Source organism: Podarcis liolepis, assembly GCF_965112155.1.
Source record: "Podarcis liolepis genome assembly, chromosome: 6".
Lineage (NCBI taxonomy): Eukaryota > Metazoa > Chordata > Lepidosauria > Squamata > Lacertidae > Podarcis > Podarcis liolepis.
Window position 1 is genome coordinate 2,843,682 of NC_139559.1, and position 7,202 is coordinate 2,850,883.

General features: G+C 48.4%; 1 protein-coding gene across 1 annotated transcript in view; it reads right to left on the reverse strand.

Annotated features, from left to right (window-relative positions):
* Positions 1-7,202, reverse strand: part of CCM2L (CCM2 like scaffold protein) — an 881,881-nt gene that overhangs the window by 284,965 nt on the left and 589,714 nt on the right. The gene's annotated exons all lie outside the window — the stretch shown is intronic.

The window sequence follows — 7,202 nt, forward strand, 5'->3', positions numbered from 1 at the left end:
AAAAGGACTACTAGTAAAAAATAAAAATGTTTACTTGCAAACTCTTCAAAGGTCAGATTCGTGCCCTTCAGAAAGTTGCACAGGCAGTAAAACTTTGCTTAGTTACAAAGTGGGGAAAGTTCCTAAATTGCTGGTATAAGATCTCAGGAGTGGCTGGTAAGAGCCATGCGGTCTGAGCAGCCAGCTGAAACCACTTCCTACCCTCCAGAGCAGGAGAAAACAAGCTTGCCCCATCCTCTTTGGGATGCCCCAGGGCACCATTGGCCCATTGCAGAACACGCCCACAAAACCCCCACAGATCGGGAGGGGCCCAGGCAATGGCTGTGGGCTGATGGGACTTGTAGTTCCCGGAGGGCGCCACGTTGGCGGAGGCTGGTTTAGACAATTGCAGTTCTCTTGCTGCCACTTTCCGCACTCCGACTGACTCAGTTTAGTGCCAGTTCCCCACGGGCTCCTCTTCCCTTTGATGCCAACTTAGCAGACGGCACATTAGAAGAGCTCCTTTTGCTCAGAGACTAAAAGCGCGGAGGACGCTTTGATGTCGGAGGAATTACAATCAAAGCTCCCGCCGGTGCCACAATGCAGCTGGCTCTGCAAGTGAGGAGGAAACAAAGAGGCCGCTAAGTGCACTCTGGTTATATTCAGATCAGAAGTGAGGAACTGATGAGTGGAAGAGACCCCACAGAGATGCAAGGCCTGGCACTCGCTTTGGTTGTCGCCCGGGGACTCGAAACCCAAAGCGCTTTACGGAAGAGGGTGGGGCACTGCCTGACCAACCCCAGTTTTTCCTAGGGGTGTGAAGGCCTGGAGGAAGGATCAAAAAGTTTTTGGGGGAGGAGAAACCACCCCAATTCCACCCCCTTTTCCTCCTCGTTTGTTTCTGAAGATTTGGGGAAATAACAGAAAAGTGAGGAGGGAGTGACCTCATTTATCAGATTTTTTCCCCTCCAAAAATTGCACATTTCCAATTTTCTCTCAGCCAGCCCCGACTTTGCTGACTTCTGACTTAGAAGCAGCCTAGTCCAGGGGGTGGCACTGCCAGAGAGCTTCCTCTGGGTCCTTGGCCTCAGGTTTTGCCCTTGCAGAACTCATCAGGCAGGAGGATGGGGGTAAAAATGGACTGTGTGTGTGTTTGTTTTTGTGTGTGTGTGTGTGTGTGTGTGTGTGTGTGTGTGTGTGTGTGTGTAGCAGCAGCAGCAGCAGCAGCAGCAATTTTATTATTTATACCCTGCCCATCTGGCTGGGTTTCCCCAGCTACTCTGGGCGACTCCCAACAGAACATTAAAGGTATAGGGAAAGGTACCCCTGACCAGTCGCGAACGACTCTGGGGTTGCAGCGCTCATCTCGCTTTACTGGCCGAGGGAGCCAGCATACAGCTTCTGGGTAGCTCAGTTGGTAGAGCCCAGGACTCTTAATCTCAGGGTCATGTGGCCAGCATGACTAAGCCGCTTCTGGCGAACCAAAGCAGTGCACGGAAATACCTTTTACCTTCCTGCTGGAGCGGTACCTATTTATCTACTTGCACTTTGACGAGTTGGGATCAAACAACGGGAGCTCACCCCGTCTCAGGTATTCCAACCGCCAACCTTCTGATCGGCAAGCCCTAGGCCACAGCACCACCCACGTTCCGTAACAGAATATTAAAAACACGCTAAAGCATCAAACATTAAAAACTTCCCTAAACAGGGCTGCCTTCAGATGTCTTCTAAAAGTCAGATAGTTGTTTATTTCCTTGACATCTGATGGGAGGGTGTTCCACAGGGCGGGCGCCACCACCAAGAAGGCCCTCTGCCTGGTTCCCTATAACTTGGCATCTCGCAGCAAGCTTGTCACGGTAAAAAATTGGCCGCTGTTTCTTTAATGTTTAAAAAGCTGGGTCAGCATGAGTCAGCCGCCTGCACCGGGTTGTATATATAGAGTGAGAAATGTTAGTTTGTTGTTGGGTTGGTTGGTTAGTGAAAGCTAGTAGTGTTGATGTGTATACAGTTGGTCAGTCACTTTTGCAGAAAGACTTTTAAGAATAAAAGCAGAAAGTACTCTGCAAGGATACTTTTCTTGTGGACTCTTTTATGCCGATAAAGGTCCGAGGACCAGGCTGAGGTGACAAAGGGAGGTCAGAACCACCACCCCTCTTTTTTTTTTTTACAAACACTGACAGAGGTAACCGCCAGAAGGCCCTTGGAGCTGGACCTCAGTGTCCGGGCAGAACGATGGGGGTGGAGATGCTCCTTCAGGTATACTTGAGGCTTCAAGTGTTAGTTTATTCAGCTCCGGCCCATCTGGAGCTGATATGGCTCGTCTTGTCCTGAGCCCAGCAGAGTGTAGTCTGCAAAGAAAGGATAAGCAGGTATAGTGCTACAATGCTAAACTTTATTTCTCAGCTATACCGAGAACACACAAATGTACATCTTGCCTCTGTGAGAGCAGAGAGCAACTCACTCAACAAAGAAACGACAGAACAAAGGAACAGGAAACCAGTGTACGTCACATCCAGTCTCCCTTTCCCGTGAGAACCCAACAGTAACTGAACTGTGGAATGTAAACATTGTCTTGTGACATGCAGCTGCCTCAGTGTCCGGGCAGAACGATGGGGGTGGAGATGCTCCTTTAGGTATACTTGTGGCTTCAAGTACAGAGGCTCACACCCAGATTCCCAGTTGGTCAGACTTTATCTGGGACGGCATTACCAGACAGAGCTGAAAGAATCTGTGAGAACATTTCCACCAGAACACAAACTATACAGTACAGGCAAAATATATGCCATGTTAGGGTTCCGGTTCCGGTTCCGGTTCCGGTCAAGATGGAGGAGACATGGTGAATCTGGCTACTCCCTAACTGAAGGCAAGATTTACGCACCTAATCTATTTCTTGGCACCAGTTTATCTGCCTCCCCATTCTATCTTTTAATGCTTTATTAGAGCTCTTCTCAAAGCTGCGTTCTATGCTCTACCCTGCTATTTTATCGGACTAACAACCTCCACCGTGAGGTTGCAGGAAAGGAAAAGCTGAGCTCTCTTCCAACCCACCCAAATGAGAGGCATTATTAATGAGTTTCTATAGCTTCACAAGGCTCACAACTTCACTTTGAGAGAGGCTCGACAACCTGCTCCCAATAATAAATATTGCAAAGAGGCTTATTAGCAAACGGGACAAAAGCACTCCCTATGCGAAGACATCGAGACCTCTGTCACAATTAGAAACCAGAACCGGTTGATTACCTGAGGAACTGAAAGCAAGTTTGGCTCAATAATTTCTATTTGGCATCAGCTATTATCTTATCGTCTGTCAGAGATATCAGTAAGCTCCAGTGGCAACTACTATAAATCCATGCCCTCGCTAGTGATTCCCGTCAAGTGTTAGCACCCGGACTCTGGCATTTGCCAAGGCAAGCTCATCCCCCCCCCCCGCCCCCGGAGCAGAGAGACATCAGAGAACTGCTGATATTCAATTACTCCATGCTCTATATCTACTATGGTCCTCACCAGGAACAACTGTAAGGGCCTGGGAGTCACGCTAACCTTGCCTCATAGCTCTACGGAGCATCGAAGGAGGCAAAGCAAAATCACCAGTTATTTCCCCAAAAAGAAGTGAGCAAGAGAGTTCAGAGTGAGACCACAAGAGTACAAACCTTTCAACAAGCTTGGCTCAAGAAATTGCCTTAGCAGAAAATGTCACAAAGGCGAAAACTATGCCATGTTAGCTGTTCATTCTCTACCCCACCACCTGCTTTCACCCCACTATCTCTCATCTGACCACGTGCCTTGAAATGCAACCTTATTCAACCCATTATTTTACTGTACATGCTGGAACCCTCCTTGAACCTTACATGGAGCCTGTAAGTTTCCCTTCAGCTGGTTCTTACCAGTCTTCTTGTAGTCAGGTTGCATCCTTGCATACATGAAACTGGCCTCACTGAGAAGAGACCTGACAGTAATTTCACATCCAATGCAGAGATGGAGGAGCTGGTGTTTCTATATGGCAAAACCTTTCGGGAGCAGGACCTCTGCATGCCAGTGGTCCCAGACTCTGCAGGAAGCAGAGCTGGGAAAGAGACTCTCTTTTCACTGGAGACCACAGAGAGCTGCTGCTCACCAGCAGAGTCGATCCTTGACTAGATGGACCATGGGCTCCCTGATTTGCTATGAGGTATCATCCTGCCAGAGACATCACCTTGCCAACAAAGGTCTGTATAGTTAAAGCTATGGTTTTCCCAGTAGTGATGTATGGAAGTGAGAGCTGGACCATAAAGATCGCCAAAGAATTGATGCTTTTGAATTCTGGTGCTGGAGGAGACTCTTGAGAGTCCCATGGACTGCAAGAAGATCAAACCTCTCCATTCTGAAGGAAATCAGCCCTGAGTGCTCACTGGAAGGACAGATCCTGAAGCTGAGGCTCCAAGACTTTGGCCACCTCAGGAGAAGAGAAGACTCCCTGGAAAAGACCCTGATGCTGGGAGAGATGGAGGGCACAAGGAGAAGGGGACGGCAGAGGACAAGATGGCTGGACAGTGTTCTCGAAGCTACCAGCATGAATTTGACCAAACTGCGGGAGGCAGTGGAAGACAGGAGTGCCTGGCCTGCTCTGGTCCAGGGGGTCACAAAGAGTCAGACACACTAAATGACTAAACAACAAAGTAGGAGATGGGAGATTGACTCAATGGGTATGGTAAACATTTTGACGACTGTTAACGACTGCAATTAGTCCAACAGAAAAAAGCAAGGGACAGTATGCAGGTGACCCCACCCTCCCACTATATATAAGGGTCTGGTGACTTCTGTTTCAGTGTATCTGAAGAAGTGTGCTTGCACATGAAAGCTTATTCCCAGAACAAACTTAGTTGGCCTCTAAGGTGCTGCTGAAGAATTTTAAAATTTATTTTGAAGACATTTAATCACATTGGGACGCGGGTGGCGCTGTGGGTTAAACCACAGAGCCTAGGACTTGCCGATCAGAAGGTCGCGGTTCGAATCCGTGTGATGGGGTGAGATCCCGTTGCTCAGTCCCTGCTCCTGCCAACCTAGCAGTTCGAAAGCACGTCAGAGTGCAAGTAGATAAATAGGTACTACTCTGGCGGGAAGGTAAACGGCATTTCTGTGCGCAGCTCTGGTTTGCCAGAAACAGCTTAGTCCTGCTGGCCACATGACCCGGAAGCTGTCTGCGGACAAACGCCGGGTCCCTTGTATGTCTGTCTGTCTGTCTGTTTCTCTCTCTCTCTCTCTCTCTCTCTCTATCACACACACACAAACACACACACACGCACACTCACAGAGTCCATTTTTACCTCCATCCTCCTGCCTGATGAGTTCTGCAAGGGCAAAACCTGAGGCCAAGGACCCAGAGGAAGCTCTCTGGCAGTGCCACCCCCTGGGCTAGGCTGCTTCTAAGTCAGAAGTCAGCAAAGTCGGGGCTGGCTGAAAGAAAATTGGAAATGTGCAATTTTTGGAGGGAAAAAAATCTGAAAAATGAGGTCACTCCCTCCTCACTTTTATGTTATTTCCCCAAATCTTCAGAAACAAACGGGGAGGAAAAGGGGGTGGAATTGGGGTGGTTTCTCCTCCCAAAAAACCTTTTTGATCCTTCTTCCAGGCCTTCACACCCCTAGGAAAAACTGGGGTTGGTCAGGCAGTGCCCCACCCTCTTCCGTAAAGCGCTTTGGGTTTCGAGTCCCCGGGCGACAACCAAAGCGAGTGCCAGGCCTTGCGTCTCTGTGGGGTCTCTTCCACTCATCAGTTCCTCACTTCTGATCTGAATATAACCAGAGTGCACTTAGCGGCCTCTTTGTTTCCTCCTCACTTGCAGAGCCAGCTGCATTGTGGCACCGGCGGGAGCTTTGATTGTAATTCCTCCGAAATCAAAGCGTCCTCCGCGCTTTTAGTCTCTGAGCAAAAGGAGCTCTTCTAATGTGCCGTCTGCTAAGTTGGCATCAAAGGGAAGAGGAGCCCGTGGGGAACTGGCACTAAACTGAGTCAGTCGGAGTGCGGAAAGTGGCAGCAAGAGAACTGCAATTGTCTAAACCAGCCTCCGCCAACGTGGCGCCCTCCGGGAACTACAAGTCCCATCAGCCCACAGCCATTGCCTGGGCCCCTCCCGATCTGTGGGGGTTTTGTGGGCGTGTTCTGCAATGGGCCAATGGTGCCCTGGGGCATCCCAAAGAGGATGGGGCAAGCTTGTTTTCTCCTGCTCTGGAGGGTAGGAAGTGGTTTCAGCTGGCTGCTCAGACCGCATGGCTCTCACCAGCCACTCCTGAGATCTTATACCAGCAATTTAGGAACTTTCCCCACTTTGTAACTAAGCAAAGTTTTACTGCCTGTGCAACTTTCTGAAGGGCACAAATCTGACCTTTGAGGAGTTTGCAAGTAAACATTTTTATTTTTTACTAGTAGTCCTTTTCCCATGCTGGGGGAAGAGAGAAACTTTGGAAAGAAACTTTTTAAGGAAATGTTTGGGAACTCACCATAGGAGCCAATGCCTAGGGGCCAAGAAATACAAAGCCTCTGTTTCTTTCTCCTCACATTATACACCGTTTTTGTTCAGGCTAGTCAGTAAAGTGCTATCTGGATTCATTTCTCTCTGGACTCCATCTGCATTATTTAAGTGACTTTGCTAACACATAAAGGCAGCTTTTCCACATCGATTGATTGGGGGCTCCCTGCACCATCTCATGGTCCTGTCTCTTTTAGCTGTGGCTTCCATTTTGCATTGTGCCACACACACACATCATGGCATTTCGTGACGGATGCCCATTGCACTTCCTTCAAATTCCATATGAGACCAGTGTCCCCCAAAGATTGGAGACCCCCGTACTAACATGTAAGCAATGCAGCTGCGTGGAAAGCACAGCCTTGGTTAGGTGCGAATATCTCAAGCAGTGAGGAGCTAGCTGAGAATTTGATCATTTAGTGCGATAGCGTCTCAACTTTGCAATTCTCTGCCTCTTGAGGCCAAGCAGCTGTTTTTGCCATATTCTTTTCGGTATCTGCCGCAAGTGTTCTAGTTCACACAAACCCGTCCAGAGGCTTAGAAAGTTGATGCAAGTTTTAACCTGTTTTAACTCTCTGCATGTTTTAAAGTATTGCAGATTATTCCTGATTTTGTCATTTCACCTTTTCGTAAACCGCTTTGAGGGGTGGGTGTGTTTGTTTGTTTGTTGAATCAAACAGTGCATAAATTTGACAAAGCAATTAAATAAAGAAATAAATAT